The sequence below is a fragment of the Lissotriton vulgaris genome, chromosome 9 (genome assembly GCF_964263255.1).
Source record: "Lissotriton vulgaris chromosome 9, aLisVul1.2, whole genome shotgun sequence".
In the NCBI taxonomy this organism is placed as follows: domain Eukaryota; kingdom Metazoa; phylum Chordata; class Amphibia; order Caudata; family Salamandridae; genus Lissotriton; species Lissotriton vulgaris.
In genome coordinates, this window is record NC_141697.1 from 489593263 (window position 1) to 489621134 (window position 27872).

Consider the following 27872-nt stretch of genomic DNA (forward strand, 5'->3'; position numbering starts at 1 on the left):
GGGGACTCTTTGTCTTGGTACAGGTTGAGGGAGGTCTGGTATCCCAGGTACTGGTGTAACTCAGCCTTGGTAGGTCCTGGTGTCCCCAAACAAGGTGTGGGTACAGATGTCACCCTTCAAAGCTGGTGTACTATGTGTGGCCTGGATGCTGCATAAGAGTCGATGGGGAGCAGCAATTTGGTAAGTCTGGAGTCTATGGTTCAGTGTCTTCAGGTGCAGGGGAGTAGAGGCTCTACTCCTAGGGAGGTTCTCTGATGATTTGGCTGAAGGCTGGAGGGGCTCTGGGGTTTTTGGAGTCCTCACAGTTTCAGGACAAAACAGCATAACCATGATTTACGAGTCCTTAAGGCAGCAGGCAGGGTTTGGAGACCATTTCTCTGCAGCAGGGCTTCAGTTCTCAGGCAACAGCTCTTCATTGTCCATATCTTCTTCTTGTCCATTAAATCTAAGGTTCAAGGTCCAGGGATGCCACCTAAATACTAAATGTAGGGGTTTTAAAGGGGTAGACAGTTATTTTTCTATTGGCTACCTACCTTTAGGGTGTCTACATCCTCTGAGTGACCACTTCTTGTGGAACGGGGCACTACCCTAGCCCTGATAGTTTGTTTCCCCAATATCTCAAGGAGGTGAATTTTCAAAAGTGGGGTCCACCTCTCATGCCACATCTTAGGGGTGGTGATGGCTGAATGTGGGCACCTCTCCTCATCTAATTTTACCACTTTTCCTTCCGCCAAAAGTGAAGCAGGAAAAGGGGGTTGGCATCCTCTAATATCATATTCCTGGGTTGTATTTCAAAGGCGGCTTTGCCTTTGAAGCTTCCTGCTCTGAAAGACCATTTCAGCCTGGAGAAGGTGTGAAGCATCTCTGCCCAGGGCAGGATTGTTTCAGGCCTCTGAGAGCACAGTGTTCCACCCCATGAGGTCAGAAACATGTCTGATGGTGGAGGCTGGCTATGACTAGTCAGGGACCACACCAGTGCTTGTTAGGTTTTTAGGGGACCCTCTAATGGGTCTCCTGTGTGCATTTATTAATAAATCCAACAATGGTATCAGTGAGGATTTATTAAGACAAGATGTTTAGTACTAAATATCTTAGGGTACAGTGAAGCCATCATTGAACTAGGAAACTCGTAATGACGAGTATCCCGCCCATGTACTCTCTATGGCTTCCCTGTGCACTTACAATATCTAAGAATGGCTCAGATATTATATGGTCATATCTACACACTGCTTAGTGGCTGTAATGCCTGCAGTAGAGCTCACTTACATATTCTTCATGCAGTGTAGGAGGGCATGGCACACAGGACATTGTGCCATGTAGACTCTGGTATTCTCTTCCCCAAGACACGCAGCATGCAATGGCAGTTAACATAGTCTTAGTGAGGGGTCTCTGGTGGGACACAATTTGTGATGCAGCCCAGTGGACCCTCTTCAGTACCCATGCCCAAGGTACCAGGGGTATCATTGACTCAGGACTTATAGGGTTAGCTGAAGTGGTGCCAATTGTGGTACATGTTTATGGAAGGAACACTGGTACTGGGAGCCTGTTTGGCTGGGGCCCAGTACACCTCAGTCAAAGTTGCATAAATAGAATTTCACCAGAATGACATGACAGAGATAAGAGGTAGGGGTCAAGATCTAGCACTGGGTCAACAGTAATGGAGAAAAGGAAGGAGAAAGGAGGAAAAAAGAAAGTAAATAGATGGGAAGGCAAAAAGTACAGTGAGGAATGAAGCAGGAAGCAAATTAAAGAGTAATTATAAAGAAAGTATTAAAAAGAGCTCTTTGAAGCAGAACACCCCTCAGCACCAATAATTAGCCTCCTTAAAATTTGTATGGGGAGGCTGTACTCATTGCTCCACTCGGTTGGTGCCTTTGAGGTATGGTCAAAGTGGGGGTATTTCTTATTTTCTGGCTACTCCCTTGGTAGCTGCGCTGCATTGTGTGATATGAGGCGGTGGTGCTCTCTCCTAGCGCTGGTCCACTTTTGACTGCCTAGCGCCAAGGCATATATGCTTGCATTATGTTGTAAGGGTGCCTGCATTTTGGTCAGGTTAATTTTTGTGCAGAAAGTCAGTCTTTTCTGCACAAAAAATTATCCTTTGTGCCTATTTCACCGTTCAGCAGTACACATGCAAAGAGGAAAAAACACAAGGAGAAATAAAAATATTTCTCCGCAGTACGCTCACCTCATGTAGACGCACAACTTTGACGCAAACCCATGTTTACAAGTCCTTGTAATTATGGGTGCACATCAAAATATGTGGGTTGATACCTCACATCGCCCATGCTCCACCATGTAAAGCCTACCTTACGCAAAGCGATTCATTGCAACATTTTCCACTGGGTTGTGCTACTTTAAAACATTTTTTTTTACAGAGGCTCACAAAGCTACGCAAATCGGGGTTTATGTAGCTTTGTAAGTCCTATTATAGATTTAGGACCAAAGCTGCACAAAAAAAGTGTGCAAACCTGATGCAAAAGTTTAGCAAATCAAGGCCTTAGGCTGAAACAACAGTGCAGGGCCACAGAACAGCACTGTGCCTCACGTGACCATATTGCATGCTGGTACCATGCCCCCAAGCTACAATTTAGTGGACAGCAGTACCCATGTTGGATAGCAAATGTGATAAAGTCTACTAGGAAATTATTCAAAATCATCAATGAATTCATGGCTCAATACATTACCTTGGTCAAGTTTCTATTTCTTAAAAAAATCCTCCTGATATCAGCAACACAAGTCTCATTTGTATGTGATTGTCCAATGGCCTTGCCTGCTTAAAAGTCCAACATGTGATAGAGCGTGGGCCAACCTGCTCGTTTACCTATACTCACCTGGGCCATATAAAATATACACACTTTAAACAGGTAAGCCCATGCTAATCAGAACTCTTGATTAACCATTTAGGACCTATGACATTTACTTACCAATCCTAGTCACTGGTACCTAGAATCCTAAGGGATCAAGGCCTCTGAGAGCACAGTGTTCCACCCCATGAGGTCAGAAACATGTCTGATGGTGGAGGCTGGCTATGACTAGTCAGGGACCACACCAGTGCTTGTTAGGTTTTTAGGGGACCCTCTAATGGGTCTCCTGTGTGCATTTATTAATAAATCCAACAATGGTATCAGTGAGGATTTATTAAGACAAGATGTTTAGTACTAAATATCTTAGGGTACAGTGAAGCCATCATTGAACTAGGAAACTCGTAATGACGAGTATCCCGCCCATGTACTCTCTATGGCTTCCCTGTGCACTTACAATATCTAAGAATGGCTCAGATATTATATGGTCATATCTACACACTGCTTAGTGGCTGTAATGCCTGCAGTAGAGCTCACTTACATATTCTTCATGCAGTGTAGGAGGGCATGGCACACAGGACATTGTGCCATGTAGACTCTGGTATTCTCTTCCCCAAGACACGCAGCATGCAATGGCAGTTAACATAGTCTTAGTGAGGGGTCTCTGGTGGGACACAATTTGTGATGCAGCCCAGTGGACCCTCTTCAGTACCCATGCCCAAGGTACCAGGGGTATCATTGACTCAGGACTTATAGGGTTAGCTGAAGTGGTGCCAATTGTGGTACATGTTTATGGAAGGAACACTGGTACTGGGAGCCTGTTTGGCTGGGGCCCAGTACACCTCATTCAAAGTTGCATAAATAGAATTTCACCAGAATGACATGACAGAGATAAGAGGTGGGGGTCAAGATCTAGCACTGGGTCAACAGTAATGGAGAAAAGGAAGGAGAAAGGAGGAAAAAAGAAAGTAAATAGATGGGAAGGCAAAAAGTACAGTGAGGAATGAAGCAGGAAGCAAATTAAAGAGTAATTATAAAGAAAGTATTAAAAAGAGCTCTTTGAAGCAGAACACCCCTCAGCACCAATAATTAGCCTCCTTAAAATTTGTATGGGGAGGCTGTACTCATTGCTCCACTCGGTTGGTGCCTTTGAGGTATGGTCAAAGTGGGGGTATTTCTTATTTTCTGGCTACTCCCTTGGTAGCTGCGCTGCATTGTGTGATATGAGGCGGTGGTGCTCTCTCCTAGCGCTGGTCCACTTTTGACTGCCTAGCGCCAAGGCATATATGCTTGCATTATGTTGTAAGGGTGCCTGCATTTTGGTCAGGTTAATTTTTGTGCAGAAAGTCAGTCTTTTCTGCACAAAAAATTATCCTTTGTGCCTATTTCACCGTTCAGCAGTACACATGCAAAGAGGAAAAAACACAAGGAGAAATAAAAATATTTCTCCGCAGTACGCTCACCTCATGTAGACGCACAACTTTGACGCAAACCCATGTTTACAAGTCCTTGTAATTATGGGTGCACATCAAAATATGTGGGTTGATACCTCACATCGCCCATGCTCCACCATGTAAAGCCTACCTTACGCAAAGCGATTCATTGCAACATTTTCCACTGGGTTGTGCTACTTTAAAACATTTTTTTTTACAGAGGCTCACAAAGCTACGCAAATCGGGGTTTATGTAGCTTTGTAAGTCCTATTATAGATTTAGGACCAAAGCTGCACAAAAAAAGTGTGCAAACCTGATGCAAAAGTTTAGCAAATCAAGGCCTTAGGCTGAAACAACAGTGCAGGGCCACAGAACAGCACTGTGCCTCACGTGACCATATTGCATGCTGGTACCATGCCCCCAAGCTACAATTTAGTGGACAGCAGTACCCATGTTGGATAGCAAATGTGATAAAGTCTACTAAGAAATTATTCAAAATCATCAATGAATTCATGGCTCAATACATTACCTTGGTCAAGTTTCTATTTCTTAAAAAAATCCTCCTGATATCAGCAACACAAGTCTCATTTGTATGTGATTGTCCAATGGCCTTGCCTGCTTAAAAGTCCAACATGTGATAGAGCGTGGGCCAACCTGCTCGTTTACCTATACTCACCTGGGCCATATAAAATATACACACTTTAAACAGGTAAGCCCATGCTAATCAGAACTCTTGATTAACCATTTAGGACCTATGACATTTACTTACCAATCCTAGTCACTGGTACCTAGAATCCTAAGGGATCAAGGGTGTTAGCATAATAGGCAGTAAATAAACATTTGCACTCATAAAATAACCACAAACTCGGGAAAGATTAAAACGCTTTATCTATGTAAATTCTTAATTGTCAGAGTCCATACCAATTCAATAAAGGCTTGTTCAATTAGGAAGAATACAATCAAAGCAGGATGATGTAAAAATATTATGAGACTTTAAGCATTGAAACATAGGAAGGGTAAGAAAAGGGAAACAGCACAATGACATACCCGCATTAATTTATAGTTACCTAGAATGGTGTGAAGACCATCCCTGGCCACGGGCTGGGATAAAGGACAGGACTCCCAATAGTTCAGGTGCCAACAGAACAGGACAGGTGCAGATCAGAATCAGGATAAGTACGGACCAATTTGGATCAGGACAGGACCACTGCAGGTCAGGACTGGCACCCACAGCTATAGTGCAACGCCAGCGTCGCAGCCCTCTCTGCAGCTAACAGTCGGACCCGGATTGGGTTATTGAACCTTCTCCCACATAACGCCGATTGGGTTATTGAACTCCATCCCAGAACCCCGATTGGGTTATCGAATCTTTTGACAGGGTGCTCTGCCAGCACCTCTGCTCTCGATCGCCTATTGAGTGCTTGGGGTCAGTGACAGGTCAGCTATTCGGACAAGTCGGACAATCTAACTAACTAAGTCCACCTTAGATATACCATTTTCCAGGGCAGTGTACCACCCCCCAATGTTGCAAATGTGTGTATTCCCTCAATTTGATTTGTCAAAAGACAAGGAGAGGTCATCACACCATACCAGTTATGAGGTCACTTGATTCAATAATGCAAATTATCTTGTCGGCACATAACTTTATTTTCTCTTGCATTTTATTCCACCCAACAATTAACGTTTCAATAACAACTATATTGTATTTAAAATGTTCAATTTTGCTTCCTCTCGAGAGGTCAAAGGGGGACTTTCCCAGGCGCATCTTCAGGCAAGACAGTCACTGGCACAAGTTCAATGCCATGACTTGTGGACTCTTGAGCTCTTCTGTGGAGTCGCAGGATTGCGAGATGGAGTGCAGCAAGATTGCATCAGACCCAAGTATGAGCTAATAGCAAAGTCAAAGAGAAACAGTTTTAGAGCCAAGAATAAATGAATGCACTGTATACCACTTATCACTACTCTATTCCCATTACTTTATTTTAACTACAGCATTAGGAATTAAGCAGAACAAACAATTTAATATAAACAGCAATGCAAGCGTTAGCACATGAAAACATAAAGCAGACATCTTTAGTTCTAGTGCGCAGAAGCAAAGATTTCCCACCAAGCAAAGAATATGTCACACCACATGAGTGTGACAGATGCATGCGCAGAAAAGTTCTCACGTTGCGGCGGCCATATTAGGTCACTCAAGTTACTGTTAGTGAAAGCACATATGCAAGCTTTCCCTAGATGCTAAAAATGTTGTGTGGTGCGTTATTAGTAAGAAGAAACGTGTTGATTAAAATATTATTTATTATTTTGAATCCAAGCAAGTCTCTTTACGAGTGAAACTTTGCTCCATCAATCCCCTCTTTGATGACATTATATATCATCACCAATTACAGAAACAGATACCAACTTTTCAACGTTTACTCATTTCTATTTCTTCAAACACTCTTTAAGGTTTTTCACCATTATTCATGTGAAAGTTTTTCATCTTTTTATACAAATCCCCATTTAATTCTTCAAGCTCAATTTTACTGAAGTTTCTTTTCTTCCCTTTCTTATTTACTGTATATGTCTTTTTATTTTGTGACATTTCAAACAAATTATTATCCCTAAAATCAGTTGTGCTATTCCCACCATTGGTATCAGTATTTTACCTACAGAACTCTTTCCTACGTTAGAAAACCAACTACCTATTGAAGAGAGACCACTAATTAGTCTCTTCCATGCACTGTCAAACTCCAGGGGTTTCAATTCTTCTCTCAATTGTGTAATATTTCTTGCGTACTTCTTAATTTCTACACTTTCGCCTGGAAAAGTAAGTGCAACAATGTTGCATCTTCAACATTCTACAGACGCCGCCCTCTTTTGCCAATAATATATCACGAGCAAGTCGATTTTGTAAAACCATTGACCTTACAGCAACTAGTTCGGTATTGATCATTAAAAATCCACTAGCAGTGTCAGTCGATAAGCGATCCACTATTGTTGACAATTTGCAAATTCTTTGAGTGTTCAGAACCACTCCCACTGAAGGTATTATTGCACTAAATATGTCACCTACAATTTCAGAAAATGATGCTCTTCTACTACAAGTTAATCCATTGGTTTCTTCATTGCTTCCAGTGATTTTTTCTACATGGCACACCTTTGGGAATACTATTCCAAAATAGCAACTCCCATACTAAAGATCAGGTAATTTAAAGTAGGCCTTGTTCCCACAAATGTAATAGATTCCAGAATAAACTGATTCAGTTCCATCTTTGTAACCCCAACCACCAATAACTTTGAAATTATGTTCACATTCACTGTAACAAATGAATATATAGTTCAAGTTCAGGAATTTATATAGCGCACTACTCACCCAGAGGGTCTCAAGGCTCTTGGGGGAGGGGGGGGGGGATACATCATTTATCGAATAGCCAGGTTTTAAGTTCTTTTCTGAAGGAGATGTGGTTCTGTGTAAGGCGGAGGTGAGTGGGGAGTGAGTTCCAGGTCTTGGCCGCCAAGTAGGAGAAGGATCTGCCTCCCATCGTGGATCTTTGGATATGCAGAACTGCGGCGAGGCCTTGACTGGAGGATCTTAGTTGGCGGGTGGGTGTGTAGAAGGATAGTCGAGTGTTGAGGCATTCGGGCCCTAGTTTGTAGAGGGCCTTGTGTGCGTGGGTGAGGAGTCGGAATGTTATTCTCCTGTTGACGGGAAGCCAGTGGAGGTCTTTCAGGTGGCCGGTAATGTGATCTTGGCGAGGGATGTCCAAAATGAGTCTCACTGATGCGTTTTGGATGCGTTGGAGTTTTTTCTGTAATTTGGCTGTAATTCCGGCGTAGAGGGTGTTTCCGTAGTCTAGACGACTCGTAACCAGTGCGTGGGTGACAGTCTTTCTTGTTTCGGCGGGGATCCAATGGAAGATTTTTTTGAGCATACGAAGTACGTTGAAGCAGGAGGATGAGACGGCGTTGACTTGTTTGGTCATCGAGAGTGAGGAGTCCAGGATGAAGCCCAGGTTACGTGCGTGGTCCGTAGGTATGGGTGCTGAACCCAGATCCGCAGGCCACCATGAGTCGTCCCAAGCAGAGGGGGATGAGCCTAGGATGAGCACTTCCGTTTTGTCTGAGTTAAGTTTTAGGCGGCTGTTTTTCATCCATACGGCTACTTCTTTCATTCCTTCGTGTAGGTTGGTTTTGGTGGTGTTTGGGTCTTTGGTGAGGGAGAGGATCAGCTGGGTGTCGTCAGCGTAGGAGATGATGTTGAGGTTGTGTTGTCACGCGATGGATGCGAGGGGACTCATGTAAACGTTGAAGAGGGTGGGACTGAGTGATGAACCTTGTGGTACACCGCAGATGACTTCGGTGGCTTCTGATTTGAACAGGGGAAGTCGGACTCTCTGAGTTCTCCTAGCTAGCAACGAGATGATCCAGTCCAAGGCTTTTTCTTTTATGCCGATGTTGCTGAGGCGTTTTATGAGGGTGCTGTGACAGACAGTGTCGAAGGCGGCGGAGAGGTCCAGTAGAATGAGGGCCACTGTTTCTCCGTTGTCCAGCAGTGTTCGGATGTCGTCTGTTGCTGCGATGAGGGCGGTTTCGGTGCTCTTTTTGGCTCGACTGTGAGGGATCGAGGGAGTTGTTGGATTCAAGGAAGGCGGCGAGCTGGCTATTGACGGCTTTCTCAATGACTTTGGCCGGGAATGGGAGGAGGGATATGGGGCGGTAGTTTTTAAGTTCTGAGGGGTCTGCAGTGGGTTTCTTCAGAAGGGCGCTGACTTCGGCATGTTTCCAGCTTTCTGGGAAGGTAGCAGAATTGAAAGAGCAGTTGATGATATCACGGAGATGGGGTGCGATGATGGAGTCAGCTTTGTTGAAGATGTGGTGGGGGCATGGGTCGGTTGGCGAGCCAGAGTGGATGGAGTTCATTAGGCGGATGGTGTCTTCAGTGGTGATTGGGTTCCAGGCGCTGAGGTTGTTAGAGAACGGTTTGGGTTCTGAGGGTGGTGGAGAGGATTGTTCGTTGGAGCTGTTTTTGAAACTGTTATGTATGTCTGCAATTTTGTTGTAGAAGAAGGAGGATAACGAATCGCAGAGGTCTTGGGAGGGAGTGATGTCGTTTGAGGCTGTGGTGGGGTTGGTGAATTCTTTGACGATGTTGAATAGTTCCTTGCTGTTATGGGCGTTGTTATCGAGTCGGTTCTTGAATGCTGATTTCTTGGTGGACCGAATCAGCTGGTGGTGTTTGCGAGTGGCTGCCTTGAAGGTGGTCATGTTGTCGGTGGTTTGTTTTTTTCTCCATGTTTTCTCGAGGGTGCGGCATAGCTTCTTGGATTTCTTAAGGTCATCATTGAACCAGGGGGCCTTTTTGCTGTCTTGTTTGGTGTGATGGTTTTTCAAGGGTGCTAATTCGTCAGCGCTGTGAGTGATCCATTGTTTGAAATTGATTGCCGCTTGGTTTGGGTCCGAAGAGAGGGCGGTGGGTTTAGGTTGAGCGATGTAAGGAGTTGGTCGGTGGTGATTTTGTTCCATTTTCTTCGGGGAATAGGTTGTGGAGGGTTGTGGGTCGAGGTGGTTTTGTAGCTGAAGTGAACACAACTGTGGTCCGTCCAATGGAGAGCTGTGGTGTGATCAAAGGAGATGTGTTTGCTGGAGGTGAAGATTGGGTCGAGCGTGTGTCCGGCTAAATGGGTGGGGGTGTCAACAAGTTGTTTGAGGCCGAGATTGGCCAGGTTGTCAAGAAGGGTGGTGGTGTTGCTGTCGTTTTTCTTTTCCAGGTGGAAGTTGAGGTCTCTTAGTTGAATGTAGTTCTCGGAGGCGAGAACATGTGGACTGATGAAGTCAGTGATGTCTTCGCTGAATTGTTTACGGGTTCCTCTAGGCTTGTAGATGAGGGTGCCTCTGAGTGTGGTCCTAGGGTCGGTGTGGATCTGGAAGTGGAGGTGTTCGGCGGTTGTAAGGATATCGTCGGAGCTGGTCGTGATTTTGATGGTGTTCTTATGGACGATGGCGATGCCTCCTCCTGTTTGGACGGTGCGGCCTTTTCGGATGATCTTGAAGTTGTCCGGGATGGCTATGGCGATGTCGGGTGTTGATGATGCGTTCATCCATGTTTCAGTAAGGAAGGCGACGTCTGGTGATGTAGTGTCGAGTAGGTCCCAGAGTTCAGTGGCATGTTTGTGGATCGATCGGGTGTTCAGCAGGATGCACTTCAGGTGGTTAGAGTCGGAGCTGTTTATGGGGTTAGTGGATGTGGTATGGGTCTTGATGCTGGTGAATTTGCAGGAGTGGCAGGTGAAGGGACCGTGGGTACGTCCCGGGGCAGCTTCGTAGCATTGCGGTGTGCGTCCGGGATTAAGGTCTAGAAGGGTGGCGGCGTCAAGCGTTATGCGGGTGGAGTGGGGTTTGCGTGGACCACGGGGTCTGGCGCTGGGCGCGGTCCAGGCGCGGACGGGCGTAGACGGGCTTACCTTTGGCGCACCTTCAACGTGCATGGGGCGCGACCGCTGCGCGTGAACGCTGCGCGTAGAATCATCTGTCATATATGGATAGTGGAGGGGGAGGGGCGAGGTGGGGTCGGCTGGGAGGCGGGAGCGGGGTGGAGAGAGGGGCTGGGAGGCAGAACAACAAAATGGTGGCAGCAGAAAGCGAAGACGAAAACAACACAAGCAGGGCTTTGCTAATGTACACAATGCTAGCTTTGCAGTCAGCGCTACGAGCAATTTGATTACAGATCACAGTATGCAGAGTGGGCAGCCAGGAGCAGTGAAGCGCTACGATATTAGCAGAGTACAATCACCAATTTAAATTACAAGCAGAGTCAGCGCTACAATACCAATGCCAGGGGAGCGACCGCTTCTGAGCAAAAACCAGCGACAGGCCTGCAACTCCCACTCGTCATGCAGAAAAATGCACTATAAAATGATACAAACAACACACTAGAAACAATCCAAAGGCTTAGCAACATGAATGCACCCTGACCGAGTGCAGCGGCTAACGCGAACCCCACAACCCCCACAGACCACCAGCAAAGAACACCTGGGACGGTGACGGCCAAGGAAAATAGGGAGAGGAAGACGGGGTGCAGTTCAGAGCAAAACCAGATCTGCGTCACGGAGGTGACAGAACACTACCATCAACTGACCCACAAGTAGACCACCAGGAATGCAGTCAGAGTGTCGAGGAGGCCAATCGAGGAGTCCAAGAGGTGCTGGCATGATGTTATAACCTAAACCAGGCACAAACCCGCTGTCAACAGGAAGATAGAAAGGGCCACAGGAGGTGGGAGTCCCGCGCCACAGGAGGAGCTGGAGGAAACCGGGGCCACAGTCATCAGTGTGGAGATGGTGCAAGGAGTAGGGAGTATGGACACAGCTCGAGAGGACCTGACACAACATCAACAGGGTGAGTAACGACCAGGGACCAGGGGGGAGATGGGCATAATGGCACACATGCCCCACGAGGTCTACCATACTGCACACCCACATTAACCCTGGATTATGTCCCTCATCCCCATGGCACACTGCAGCTCACACACATAGCAATAACTGCACACCCACATTGATGACAATTTGGTACAATGCGCAAACGCGACACTGCAGAGCAGAAGCCACAACTGCATCCGCACGCACGCAGAAACAGGCCTATTGCATCTAACAGAGCTGGAAACTGTGAAATGGAAATCGCAGAGGCCGCCGCACTGCCCCGCAAGGGGGGGGAGGCTTGAAGGCCGTCGCCATAACCCACGTGGTGCCCCAACCAGTGGTGAAACTGGTTCCGGGCGCCCCAAAGCGCCCGGAGACCAGCGTAAGCGGGCAGCGCACCAGCCTGCCCGGCCGGAAGTAACCTTTGGCCTGGGCGCCCCCAAGAGGCGCCCAATGGCACCCCCCACCTCATTCAAATCCCCCAATCAGGGGATACACCGAAGCCCCCCTAAGGAGAGTCAGGGGGATTTAAGTCGCCGACTCTCCCAGCTAGGCCACAACTTCTTCGTGGAGCTGCGAGAGCGGCGCGACAAGAAGATCTGCATAGTCGGACGGCGGAGCCTTGCAGAGGACGGAATCTTCCGGAACACTAGGACTTCGAGGGAGAAGAACCGACGCGCTGAAGCCCCTCTCCCCGCACCATCGTACCAGCCGCCCCGCAGTACGCAGTGTGCCACTACGGGGCTGAAGTTGCGACGAGGCTCACCAAAGAAATTCCCCGGCGGAGTCACGCGGCCGAGGCGAAGCGGGATTGCGTAGCACGACCCCTCCCGTCTTCATCGGAACTCACGTATTGGGCTGAGCAGAGGAACCGTTGTCGGCTACGCTAGGAGCCATGGCAGAGGGCCAGCCTGGGGAAGTGGCCGAGTTGCTGAAAAAGATCCGGGAGGTCACGGCCATCCACGGGAGCGAGTGTCTGCAGCCTCACAACGACAGCGGGAAAGAAAACAGACCGGTCGACCAGGCGGAGGATGGAGCAGGCCCATCGGCTCCCAAAAGGCGCAAAAACACACCGATAAGGAAGGCCTCCAGGAAGAACCCCCCGAGGAAGGAGCGCCAAAAACCCCCTCTGCCGCGACGCGATGATGTTGATCAGAGCGAAACATCGGCCAGCACGAATGGTGAGCATATCAGCGAGATAGTTAAGGAATGTTTAAAATCACTGGCGCCAGCACTGCTTAACACCACGGGGCATGGGGCATCGGGCGGGCCCAGGGAGCAGCGCGCAGATGAGGCGGCAGGCATATCTTGGCACATGGTCGACCCAGGTTGGGTGCGCCAGGCTAGGGGGCAGGAGCATGTGGTTCTGCCGGCACAGGGCAAGCAAATTTCTCCGGTCCTGGGTTGGGGTTACGGATCCGCATCAGGAAGCCCAGCGCTGGGAGGCATAACCTCCGATCCGTACAGCAGGCCATCCCCCGGCCCAGCATCTTTGACAACAGAGGCCACCGGCCTAGCATGCCTTATCCCACTAGCCGTTAAAGAAAGAATATGGCGCAAGGAGTTTATCGATATATTTTCTTTGCTCGAGATTCAACTCGAGGGCCTGGACCTCACCACCTGTGACAGGAAAGATGAGGATAGGAGAGAGAGGCGCGGCAGCAGAAAGGAGCGCAATTTTGAGAATTGGTTGGATGCCTTCAGAATAATGGCCTGCATTATTGTAGAGAAATTCCCTCACTGTGCGGCAGACCTTTGGCTTTATGAGGCTAATATTGACCTGGCACATAGGCAGTTCCTGGGGGAAGCATGGCTGGAATATGACAAGGGTTTTAGGCTCAAAATGCAGAGGCACCCGGAGATAGAATGGAACGAGGAGGACGTATCTGGGTTCATCCATAAAATGCTCGCAGCGAAGGAGGTAAAATCTTGGGCGGGCAAGTATGACCATTCCTTTCGTAGTTCCTACCAGAAGGGCAGGAGCGGAACTTACCAGAAACAGAGCGCAGGGAGATCCCATTCCCCGAACAAAGCCAAGGCCATTTGTTGGAGATACGACGCAGGGGATTGCTCGTGGGGCTCGTCATGTAAGTTCCAGCACGCTTGCTCGAGCTGTGGGGGCAAGCACGCGGCAGTGGCGTGCAGGGGAGGCAAGCGCGAATTCAAAGGGGACAAAAAAGAGAAAAGCAAAAAGCACTAGCCCCAGGGCTAGTAGGCGAGGTGACCTGGTAGACATTCAAGAGTCCCAGCTGGCCAGGTCCCCTATCAACAGGCAACAGCTGCGCTGGTTGGCTAATAAGTACCCAAACAGGGCGGATGCCAGGGTGCTGGTAGAAGGTTTTGACCAAGGATTCGTCATTCCATTCAAAGGCACCTTACCACTCGAGGGGGCAAGGAACCTAAAATCAGCGATGCAGCACCCACGCGTGGTATGCACCAAGCTGGCGAAAGAGAAAGCCCTGGGTAGGATTGAGGGTCCACTACCGAAGGAACTACGCGGAGGCATAGTGGTCTCCCCGCTAGGGGTGGTCCCCAAGAAGGAGCAGGGTCAGTTTAGATTGATACATCACCTTTCATTCCCCGAAGGGGCATCAGTGAATGATGGAATTGCCCCTGAAACCTGCTCAGTAGGTTATGCGACAGTGGATGACGCAATAGATTTAGTAAAAGCGGCGGGGAAGGGAGCCCTCATGGCCAAGGCGGACATTGAATCGGCGTTCCTCCTGCTGCCCGTCCACCCATCCAGTTTTCACTTGCTGGGTTTTCAGTGGGAGGGTGACCTGTTTGTCGATAAGGCGATGCCCATGGGCTGCTCCATATCGTGCGCATACTTCGAACAATTCGCAACCTTCTTAGAACGGGCCCTTCATGATTGCCATCAGGAAGGCGGCAAACTACACTACCTCGACGATTTCCTATTCACAGGTCCAGCAGGATCCCCCACGTGCAGCAGCACTCTGGCGGCATTTGAAGGGCTAGCCAGGACCTTAGGGGTCCCCCTGGTAGCAGATAAGACGACAGGCCCAACCACGAGACTAACTTTCCTAGGGATAGAGCTGGACTCCGTGGCAGGGACAGCCAGGCTGCCCCCGGAAAAGGTTAAAGAATTCAGGGAGGACGTGGGCAGGTTGCACAGGCGGAACAAGGCCACCCTCCGGGACATACAGGGGGTGATAGGCAAGCTGAACTTCGCGGCCAGGGTCATACCCGCGGCCAGGGTCTTCTCCAGGCGCCTGACACAGCTAACAGCAGGAGTCACCCACAGACATTACCGCATTCGGTTGGGTGCGGGGGTGAAACAGGACCTGCAGATGTGGGACGAGTTCCTGCAGGATTTTAACGGAGTATTGATCTGGAGAGAGGGTTGGGTGACAGCCAGGCAGATAGCCCTATTCACAGATGCAGCAGGGAGCCTGGGGTTTGGGGCCATCCTGGTGGGAGAGTCGGCGACTTAAATCCCCCTGACTCTCCTGACCATCGATGGTGCGCGAGCCAGTGGCCAGACAAATGGCATGCACAGGGAGTCATCAGGAACATCACGTTCCTGGAGCTTTTCCCAATAATAGTGGCATTGACCATCTGGAAGCAGGAGTTGAAGAACATGAAGCTGACACTGTGGTCAGATAACAAGGGGGTGGTGCAGGCCTTAACCGGGGCGCAGCGCGATGCCCAGACACATTGAGGCTAATGAGGCAGTTCATTAAATTGCAGCTGGAAGGGAATCTGGAGCTGAAAGCACGCCACGTCCCAGGGGCAGAGAACATGGCAGCGGACGCATTGTCCCGGTCACAGATGGAGCGATTCAGAGACCTGGTCCCTGGGGCGGACCGAGACATGACCCCCTTCCCAACATACCTGTGGGACCTGGGGGGGTAGACCTATCCAGACTGGTGGGCCTATCACTAACCCCTGAAGCCACCAGGAGATACAAGAAATGCACAAGTACTGTGATGAGCGTGGGCGGCATAAAAACACTGGATGACAAATTAGGAACGCGGACAGCGGTTGAGAAGTTTGTGCAGTGGGCATTCAATGCCAATAAATCAAGGTCATGGGCACAGGCACACCTGTCAGCCATTGCCCATTTTGCCAGGCTCCATAGGGGGGATGACCCCACAGCCTCCCCATATCTCAAGGCAGCCCTGAAGGGGTGGAGGAAAGTAGATGGGAAAAAGACAGATGTGAGGCGCCCCATTGATTTTGGTAAGCTGGGCCTCCTCCTGAGGGCTCTAGAGGGAATCATCTCAGACAGATACAAGCTCCTACTATTTAGAGCCGCATTCACCACAGCGTTCTTTGGCGCGTTCCGCATAAGCGAGCTAGTGGCGCCCAACAAGATGGACCCGGCGCAGCGATGCCTCCAGGCCAGGGACATTAAACCCTTGGCAAGAGCGGTGGAGATTACATTAAAGCAGTCTAAGATAGACCAGGCACGAAAAGGGGTAACAATTAGGTTGCACTGCATCCCTGAGACGGGGCTCTGCGCAGTGTGTTGTTTGTTCAAATACATGATAGCCCGCCCGGTGGGCGACGGCCCCCTCTTCAGGCATCGTAACGGGAGGAACCTGAGCAGGTTCCAATTCACAGCTGTGATGCGCCAGGGTCTCGGAAAAGCGGGCTTCCACCCAGCAGCCTTCGCCCCGCACTCCTTCAGGATCGGGGCAGCAACCACGGCATTGCAGCACGGCACGCCAGAGGATTGGATACGGGCTGTGGGCAGATGGTGATCCAGGGCCTACAAATCGTACATACGGCCACACCTGATATAAAAAAAAAAAAAAAGAAAGAAAAGGTTTAAAAAAAAAAAAAAAAAAAGGAGCACGGAAAAGGGGAGTCACCTTGGGATGCCGGACAGCAGGGTGCTGTGGCAATGCCCACTTTCCGCCGACACGCCGCTACTCCGGTGCGCAGAAGGCCACCGGAGCTCAATAACTATATCAAAAAAAAAAATAAATAAAGAATAACTGCATCAAAAGAAGATAAACCCAGGTGCGCAGCGGGCCACCTTAACAGAATCTTTTCTCTTGACAGGGGGACGCCCGTGGCTGGTTTGGGTGGTGGGACATTCATTTGTGTCCAGGATGGAGTCATGGTGGCGACGGTCAGGGCACAAAGCGGCAGCCAAACCCAAAGCGACGTACATCGGGTGGGTGGGACAACCAGGGATGAGATGGGAGCAGCTGCTGCCAACCCTGGACAGCCTACTGGCAGATTCGGCATGGCATCCCGACGCCCTGATCATCCACCTCGGCGGCAACGACCTTACGAAACTGGGGTGCAAAGTAGTAGGACAGGCCATCCAGAAGGATCACCACGGCAACAACGTGGTTGGGTCCCACGACGGTGATATGGTCGGAGATGATCAGCAGGAAACACTGGAGAGGCCCTGACTCACACAAAGCGGTGGATAACACAAGGAGGAAACTGAACGTCGCAATGCACAAGTTCTGTGCCACGAACGGCATGGACTCAATCCGTCACGGCCTCATTCACCCAGGACGTCCAGAGCTGTACGGCCAGGACGCGGTGCACCTCTCCGACAGAGGAATGCAAGTCTTCTGGGATAACCTGTGGGGTGCATTGGCGATGGCAGGCTGTAAGTAAAAAAAAAAAAAAAACAGGATGGGGGGGAGCCGCAGAAAGACGTAAGCCTCCCTGCGGCGTGGCGGAAATCCTACAATGGTTGGCTAAGGATACACATCAGCGGGCGGTGTGTAGGAAGAGGGCCACTCACTTTTCAATGCCGCACGGCAGGGTGACGTGGCCCCAGCAAGGAGGGGAGTACCAAGAGGAGACGGCACTCGCGGCCCAGACCCAGCCGTACGGCAGGGCGCAAATGGTAGCGAGCTGGGGACCTAACTCCAGTGGGAAAAAGCTCCCCTCCATGACACGCAGACGGCGTGGGCAACCAACCAATGGTACAACAAGGATTCACAAGGAACTGGCTGCAAAGTGCCATTTACGAACTGAGGAAGACTGACACCTTTTTCTCACAAGACGGTGTCATGGGTCTATTAATATTCATGTATGATTGATGAGGACAGTTCGTAAATGAAGAAATTGCATAACCAGTATTTGTTTGTAATATTGAAATTTGAATATTGTAATTTTAATATTGCAATTTTAATATTAATAAACTGCGGCCAACAACGACCACTACTTTAACCGGCATTGTTGGCTGACATGATTACAGGAGGTACAAGTGGGAAGTAGGGCGGGGGGGGGTGGAACGACGGGGTGAGTTACAATTTGGCAAACACTGAATGGGCACATTCGGGGGTTATCGCAGAGGCCGCCGCACCCCCCCCCCGCAGGGGGGGGAGGCTTGAATGCCATCGCCATAACCCACGTGGTGCCCCAACCAGTGGTGAAACTGGTTCCGGGCGCCCCAAAGCGCCCAGAGACCAGCGGAAGCGGGCAGCGCACCAGCCTGCCCGGCCGGAAGTAACCTTTGGCCTAGGCACCCCCAAGAGGCACCCAATGGCACCCCCGCCTCATTCAAATCCCCCAATCAGGGGATACACCAAAGCCCCCCTAAGGAGAGTCAGGGGGATTTAAGTCGCCGACTCTCCCAGCTAGGCCACAACTTCTTCGTGGAGCTGGGAGAGCGGCGCGACAAGAAGATCTGCAGACCCACCCACCCACACCTAAGGAACAGCGAAGTCGCAGGGCTGGACAAGGGCACGGGTGTTTGCGGAAATCCTACAATGGTTGGCTAAGGATACACACCGGCGGGCGGTGTGTAGGAAGAGGGCCACTCACTTTTCAATGCCGCACGGCAGGGTGACGTGGCCGCAGCAAGGAGGGGAGTACCAAGAGGAGACGGCACTCGCGGCCCAGACCCAGCCGGACGGCAGGGCGCAAATGGTAGCGAGCTGGGGACCTAACTCCAGTGGGAAAAAGCTCCCCTCCACGACACGCAGACGGCGTGGGCAACCAACCAATGGTACAACAAGGATTCACAAGGAACTGGTTGCAAAGTGCCATTTACGAACTGAGGAAGACTGACACCTTTTTCTCACAAGACGGTGTCATGGGTCTATTAATATTCATGTATGATTGATGAGGACAGTTCGTAAATGAAGAAATTGCATAACCAGTATTTGTTTGTAATATTGAAATTTGAATATTGTAATTTTAATATTGCAATTTTAATATTAATAAACTGCGGCCAACAACGACCACTACTTTAACCGGCATTGTTGGCTGACATGATTGCAGGAGGTACAAGTGGGAAGTAGGGCGGGGGGGTGGAACGACGGGGTGAGTTACGATTTGGCAAACACTGAATGGGCACATTCGGGGGTTATGTCTGTGTACAACGTCTGTCATGTAGTCCAAATGTACACAGTCCTGCATCCAAATCCTGCACCTCCCATACAGTCACAATGTCCATTGTCATACAGTCTGCATGTAAACAAGAACAATGCACCAACATACATGTCAACACAATGTCAACATGCATCTCGCCTTTACATTGCAGAGGGACACACAACACCTCCAGCAGAGCACAGAAGACCAAACATCTTTGAGGACCACCACACTTCCGTCACCGACACCCTACACCAGCCCATGGACATCCAATGCAACACACCACCAGGACCCGGGCAGCTAGGCTTCTTAGAGGAGAAGACAGACCCTGCAACAGACCTCACAGCAGGAAGCACCCGCAAGCTTGGCTGACTCACGACACTTCACTGACCCACACATGTCTCCCCAATGCCAGGTGTCAGAACGCCAAACGGAGGTGGCCGAACAGGTGCCGGTGGGGCCCGAAACCATGGAAGCCGAACTAGATCACATACCTGGGTGTCTGTTATCCTTCAGGGAACACCGACACACCACTAAGGAGACCCACACTGCCACAGAAACACATGCAGATGCACATTCACAGTACAGACCACACCCAGGGGCAACCAAATAGCAGTCGCACACCCACGTTGGCTCTGCGTAAGACGGCCCAGGCCACTCCCCTTATGAATTGAGTGGGTGACGGTCTGCATGTTCAGTGGCTTTATGACATCTGTTGTTCTTCAGGTGTGGCTCTGGGCTGGCCTCCATTTTGTGGTGCAGGCTGTCGTCCGACTTTGCACCAGGTCAGGCAGGTGTTAGTTTCCAGCTGCTAACGCACCTTATCGCCTGTTTTTTTTTTTTTTTCACCAATCTTGTTGGTCGTTGACAATGTTGCGGAATTTTGCACGGAAATGCCTACTCTGCATCTCATTAGCAATAGTTGCTGGGGTTTTCTGTGGCAATGTTTTTTGCAGCTGCTATCGCTGGTAAACTGGTGCTATGGGCTGTTAGCATCAGCTTGTGAATGGGGCAATACATTTATCGCGACTTTGGCTGCAATAAAGTGCTGTTAACTCAGGTATAGCTCCTTGAGAATATGCCCCTCAATTCTCAGACTAGGAGATATTTACCACAGGGGGTAAATATCTCACCGTGGAGTAACTGGAGTATATTGTGACGTATCGCCAATTTAAAAGCAGTGATGTATACGAAAAGTGTTCGTTACCATAGTGTCTACTACGTCAGACTAATATACGAAAGGGCCTCTGAAAGCACACAGACTTCCCCCTAAAATATAGGAAACAAACTAAAACCACCGTCACTGCCCTATACATACTGCAATATATTCGAATAAAGACGTAAATTAGAGTGGTTTCCCGGTGTTGGTAGAACACAATGCTAACTGAATCGAATAGACAATAATAGTTGGTGCCTCGAGGAAACGGCGCCACCTTCTGGACATTTGAGACTACGGCACCCGTTAGAAAGAATTGCAACTTCAGTGACAAAAGTAACCAACTACATACAGTACAGACGGGTACCTTTCCAGGTGCTACACGTCTGGGGTTAAGTCCGAGTTTGTTTATGCGTCGCTTTATGAGTCACAGGTCAGCTCAATCTAATTGAAATTGTGTCATTGTTTGGGAACACTCCTATTTGGAAATTAAACGTGGCACAAAACAATATTCAGTGCACAGTTTCTAGACCTCCGTCAATCACATTGACTAAAGAAACACGTTTTAAAGAATTAATATTAACGATACGTACATACCATACGTTTTGAGGCGATTATTAAACTGAAAGCTAGCCATAGTTTGCAAATGTTTGTCATGACTGAAACTTGGTACGTAAACATGAATTGCTTTAAATAATTAATTATTCGGTATCGGATGGCACGCGGTAGATATCTCAGGGATAATGACGCGGCGCAAAAAATGGGACGAGGAAGTGACGACAGCAGGTAATTATTGCTTTCGACTTTATTGAGGATTCTGGTGTCTGGGAACTGAGACGGAGAGTGGAAGAAGAGAATGAAGTATCAAACGAGCACAGCCCTGGCCATAACCGCAGTAGCTACACGTCCAAGTCAACAAATACAAATCAGCACGTTGCCAGACAGTTTTGCTCAATTGCAAGAACATTACCAATGAGGAACACTATTATTTCAATTGCTCATATGCAATATATAACAACACTCTTTCAATTACAGTAAGAAAAAAATTGAAATGATCATTGGAAATAAGAACCGAAGGCAAGATGGAGAGCGAGTTCGGCCGCTGCAGGCTGGCTCTCCTTCGAGCTCTGTGCGGTGGGTAGTACGAGAAGAGGAGAGGTGGGTCTGCTGATCTTTTGTAGCGCGGTAGTGCAGCAGTATGTGAGGGAGCCCTGGTTTTCTTTTCAGCAGTTGGATTGCTCAGTGGATTTGGCTAACTGTGAAGATTCGTACGGTGTGTTTATCCAATGATGAATGATGATGCTGATGAGTGGGGGTACCATGCGGGTGGACGGCGTCCCCCCACTTATTTTACTGGGAGCTCGATAACTGGAGCAAATGGAGCCACACATTCAATCTTTGGCCTCCCTGGCTCGAGATTGGACTTGGAGCCCATTCAGAACGCTGCTCACGCGCTGGTTTCTCTGATGCACTCGCATCTAAGGGGTGAGTGAGGGGAGGCAATGAGTCTGATGGTGCAAGCCACCTTTTGTGACGTCACTTCCTGTCGTGATGTCAGCATCCCCCCACTTCTTTTTTAGGACTTGTGCCCTGATGCTAATCACCTGACAAGACCCACGGCCCATACCTGTACCCGCACTCACAGGGCACGCAGGGCTTGGCTGGGCGCCAGATGATTCATCGGGGTCAGACTCAGAGTCGACATGAACATTTTGTGCAGCACTAGCCCGCCGCGGCGCAGGGTAAGCTCCTTCATTGGAGCGGAGGAGCGTCGCCCCACAAGCCCCCATAATGTTTATCATCATTTTTTTTTCCAGCAACCCTTCCCAAACTGAGGGCAGAGCCATTGCTGTCCTGTGGCAGCAGGGAGCTGAGCACTAAAGTTTTAAATGTGCCTGTCTCTTTGGCCAGCTGTCTTGGGACGGCATGCACATTTTAAACCTCTCTAATCCAGCGTTCTTAGACAGCAGGGTTAGAGTAAGTGCAGGCCTCCAGTGCTCCCGAGAGCGCTGAGGGAGGCCACTCCATCCAATCCTGTTGCTTCTCTCATGCTGGTAGATCAGTGCCAGGATTGGTTAGGTAGGGGAGCTGGCTGGGTCCTGCGTTGATGCCTGTCTTGAGGCGAGAAGACCAAGGGAGGAGGACGTCGTGCAGCAAGTCAGGAAGGTACATGCCAGCCACCCCTGGCATAGGCACCCAGGCAACTAAGGCAGGACCGAGCCAGTAGGGGTGCTGCAGGTAGGCGAGCCGACCCTTGCTTTGTTAAGAATGTAATTGATCCACCTAGGTCAACGGAGAAGAATCCAGCTATTTTTGACACAGTTGTGCCCCTGCAATGCAACCCTCTGTAGCCCTGCAACATGAACCCCTGCAGCCGACTATCATGGAGCTTATTCATTTTGCCGATCAGCAATCCAGACCCTTCCGTATCTGTGGAACCTACTGACACAGTAGCCCAGAGGAATGGAAGGCATTGTGCCCCCTTTTCAAAGGGAGCGGTCCCTATCGAGGAAAATATGCAATCATCACCACAAAACTAAAATCAGAGTTGGGTATGCTACTGTCCAAATGGAAGGTATTGTATTTATTTACACATTAAATAAACATGAATCATCATATAGAATCATGCAGTGGGGAGGAAGTGACGGGTACTGGAAATCATCAGATTTCCAGACCTCAGGCATATAGCTGCAAGTGACTTTTGGTGATACATAAGTTACAGTAGTGACAATAGAAAGAACATCTTATGCACCACATAAATCACCAACTACGGTTCTGGGATCATCATCAGGACAAGAGAATCAGAATGCCTGAGAGGTTTCTGTAAGTCTGGGATGCGGACCATAAGTTACGGGGGTGTGCAAGAACTGGTGTTCAGCGTGTGGCAGTGATGGAGCAAGGATCTGCACAAAAAGTGACTTGCTTAGACTCAGCCCTCTAGAAATAAACTGTAATACACTAATACACATGTTTCGTCTTATTAACAATGCAAAACACGACATTTCTAGTAAGCTGGGGCAGCTTGCAAATATGCTTTTTACTAACCGTAACTCGAATGCATTAAAATGGCCGCCGCAACGCGGGAACTTTTCTGCGCATGCGTCGGTCACACTTACTTGACATGACGTACTTACTGCTTTGGTGGGAAAACTTTGCTTCTGCACACTTGAACTAAAGATGGCTGCTCTATGTTCTCATGCGCTAATGCTTGCATTGCTGCTTTTACTAAGTTGTTCGTTCTACATAATCTCTAATGCTGTCACAATAAACTACTAGCCACGCTCAGGAGAAATGGTATCGGTGGTGCAGCACTGGAATGGATCAGGTCCTTCCTTTCACAACGCACGTTTCAGATCGCTTCTTCCCTTGCCTGTTCTGATACGTTTAGTGCCCCACATGCAGTGCCCCAGGGCTCGATCTGGAGCCCTTTGTTTTTTAACCTTTACCTTCGCCCATTAGCTGATTTAGCAGAAAGGTCTGGACTCACCCTTATGACTTATGCGGATGATTCGCAAATCGTTTTTTCATTGTCAAAGTCCGATCCCCTTGTCCCTTCTCTATTTAAACAAGGTCTCAAAGTGGTCTTCTGCTGGATGTCTAACAACCAGCTGAAGCTAAATGGGGAAATAACTGAGATTCTCCTGATCCAGCGCCACTATGGAAATTCTGTCTCAAACTACACTATTCACTACCTAATACTCACCATACTATAATATCACAAAAGGCCCATGAGACTGAGACAGAAAATTGAGCAACTGAATCATGTGGCCTAATTAATCAAGCTATCTAAACTTTATATGTACATAATATACAACTGCAGTATAACATTCTGACCATTAGTAAATAATGAAAACATTTAATTAAGCCACCTTTGGCCAATGAATCAACTGATGGTAACGACTAAATTAATCAAGACCAGCTTGACGTTTTAAGTCTTTTATTTTTAAAAGTTAAGCTTTTTATTTCCAATCACTTTATTAGCTCATTCTAATATTTGCAAACATTTTTATTAAATCAGTATCTTTTTATTCAGGTTAATGGCACAAAAGTCTAACATTTCAAAATTGCTCAAAATCATGAATAAAGCAAACAAAACCCTAATTCCCTAAATTAAGCTTTCTGACCTGTAAAGGAAAAGACATTTAAATGCATTAAGCAATCTTACGTGTCCCAAGAAATCGGACAGCACTTCGCCCTCAGGAACAGTCAGCCCCGCTCCTCTCAAAGGGCTTAGTCTTTATACCTTTCTAACTCACTAATCTAACTAAAATGTTATTATTTAATGTCTTTCAGCAACTTGATTGGTTGCTAGTCGTCAGACCATCGTGAGGCCACTTTTTCAAAACACCAAAACGTCACTGCCATTGTCCTTTCACGTGAAGTGACACCAGCTTCCGTGGTTTGCAACATTTTACGTAAAACGGTTCACAGTTTCCTCTATAGCTCGGCCGATACACCGCTTGTCACTTCCTTAGCTTTTGAAAAAATTACTTTTCAGAGCACATCTTGCACATTAGTTCTTGTTTAGACTTCAGTTTATTCAAAGAAATGTCTTTATGGAAGAGCTTTCCATCATGGCTGTGCTTGGCTCATCTCTGTCAGGCTAACCAACATTCTCCAAAAATCACAGGCCTCAAGCCTTTCCCCCGGACTAGTATTTAAACAAACACAAAAGAATAATTAATATCAAGTTATGAAAGTCATTCTGTTAATCACCCACCATTGCTAATGTTAACCCATTAGTATATGTCGCCTAGCAAAAGCACAAAGAAAAGCGGCATTTAATAAAAATCTGCCATTCTTCATAATGTCCAGCAGGATTCTTTATATATCTGAAAAAGATAAACAGACACAACATAGACGAAAGCACGTATAAAATTAAGCACATGCCATTAATTAATCAGCCGCATTAATGTTGACAAAGACAATAGGACAAACAAAACAACGTTAGTTATGCATTATAAAACATACTTGCAAATGCAACATAAAGCACATAACGTTAGTCCCGTGTAATCGTGTATGGAATTTTACTCTAAGTTGATTTATTAATACAAAACATACAAAAATATAATAAATCAAGTTATGGGAGATTAACTTCACGAGCCAGAATAAAATCATTTCTGAAACTTGCTCCATCACTCCTTTTAGGGAAAAACAAAGATTTATGGAGTTCTTCGCACTGGCCGCCTATTTTAGGCAACCTCCCCACACCAGCCACTCAAGTTAGAAATTTGGGGGTTACCATCGACAATGCACTTTCTATGAGGCAACAAGCAAACAAAGTTGTGGGCCTATGCTTTACCATCATGAAATGGCTGCGTAAAATCTTGTGGATGCTGCCCCCTGCTACCCAGTAGAACGTAGTCAATGCACTTATCACATCTCGGCTTGACTACGGCAACATCCTTTACCTGGGCTCAAATCAGGCGGTCCTGAGACGGCTTCAACTTGTCCAAAATTGCGCCGCAAGAATGCTGTGTAAAATCCCGAAAACCGCCAGGGTATCGAAATTCCTTAGGGAACTACACTGGCTCAGGGTCGAGAACTGGGTCAGGTTCAAAGCCCTTAGCTACATGTTTAGGATCAAAGCCGGCACGGCACCTAAATATTTGCAAGAGCTAGCCAGTCCCTACCTTCCTACACGAAATCTGCGCTCCCTATCAGCAGCCAACTTTGGGGTGCCCAGATTGAAACTGGCAAGAATGGGAGGGAGGTCCTTCTCCCATCTAGGGCCCACCCTATGGAACCCTTCTAACATCCGTAAAGAGGACAACTATGCAAGATTCAGGAGAAACATTAAGACCGGGCTGTTTGAGAAATGATTTGTCCACTCTTCCGCTTTCCATAACTTTTGCTCAGCTAAAAATGTCTTGCCGCCGGGAAACCCTTTGTGGGTAGCTGTGCGCCTTATAAATGCAAAAAATAAATAAATAAATAAAATAAAAATGCTGTCGTTAAAATAAAGTAATGGGAATAGAGTAGAGATAAGTGGTATACAGTGCATTCATTTATAAAAGATTCTAAAACTGTTTCTCTTTGACTTTGCTATTAGCTCGTGTTCTGACCAATCAAGTATAATGATGTTCCATCTTGGGTCCTGAAACTGGGCATGCGCCGAATTCACCCGAGTCTACAGGCCATGGCATTGAATTCCTGCCAACTTCTGACTTGCTAGAAGATGTTCCTGGGAACTCGACTCCTGAACCTCCAAGAGGATGTCAAATTATGCATTGAATTTACTATTGGAACATTCATTGCCGGTGGAATAAAAGTTCATGGGAAAATAAAATATTGGGCGGGAACATTAACCTGAATATTGAAGAGCATGACCTCATAACTGGTATGGTGTGATGACCTCTTCTCGTCTTTTGGCCAATCAAATTGAGGGAATTCATACATTTGCAACATTGGGGGGTGGTACACTGCCCTGGAAAATGGTATATCTAAGGTAGGCTTAGCTAGTTAGATTGTCTGACTTGTCCGAATTGCAAACCTGTCACTGACCCAACGCACTCAATAGGCGTTCGAGAGCAGAGGTGCTGGCGGAGCACTCTGTCAGAGGATTCGATAACCCAATCTGGGTCCAGGGAAGGAGTTCGATAACCCAATCGGGGTTCCTGAGGGAGAAGATTCGCTAACCCAATCGGGTCCAACTGTTAGCTGCAGAGAGGGGTGTGATGCTGGTGTTGCACTTTAGCTGTGGGTGCCGGTCTTGACCTGCGGTGGTCCTGTCCTGACTGGGTAGTGATAAAGTTACATACTCGAGTATCTTGCCTAGCACCAAGATGGGGAGAGCCACGTCAAGTGATATTGGTTACTACCACAGCTGTAAAGTACATGGGAATTCCAAACTGGATCCATGCGAGTCACACCAAGAGGGTGACCGAACCTGATGAAATGGATGCTGAAGGTTGCGCAGCTGAGGGGTCTCAAAAAGTTGATTTGCCAAGTAGTTGATGAAGAACAACCGAGCACCAGTGAGGATAATGGATTCCAGTAGTCGACATGCCTGTAGATTTTGTCAGAACCAGAAGTCAAACCTATCTAGATAGACAGAGTGATAGTCAGGAATAGAAGAATGTACTCAGATTACCGAAATCCAAGTCAATAGTTATTCTGAGGAGGACCAGATAAGGAAAGATCAGTGTACTCAGACATTTGAAACTCCCTGCCAGTACTCTAGAGTCTGAGGCAGGAAAGATAGATATTAGGGCGAAAGCTCAGGCAGAAGACAATCAAGAAATCCAAAGACCTGAGCAGGAACAGGTAGGGGTAGGAAAACGGGTTCAGGAAGAAGACAGCAAACACCTGAACAAGGCCAGATTAGTATCCAGGCAGAAGATACCAAAGCAAGTCCTGGATCAAGTCAGATAGAGAGGAATTCAGAAGTTGACAGAGAACAAGTAGTTCCACAACTGAATGAAAATAAAATAGCATCTGTAGAAAGTCAAAGCACAATGCCAGCAAAAAGACTCAGAAAAGAAGATTGGTGCCTGGTTTTGTGAAAAGACTGAAATTTTGCCTTAAAACAATAAATGAAGAACCAGAGCAAGTAAACGAAATATCAAGCCAAGCTGGACTATCCACAGAGCAACCAAGAAGGAGAAGTCCACGTTTGAAAAGATTGAATAACAAGTTCAAAGGACCTGAGTGGACCTACGTCATACTTGAAGATTTCAAAAATCTAGAACTAAGTGATGACGAACTGATTGTTGATCAGACTGACGAAGAAGTGAGACCAACTTGAGAAAAGAATCACGGGTTAAAAGTC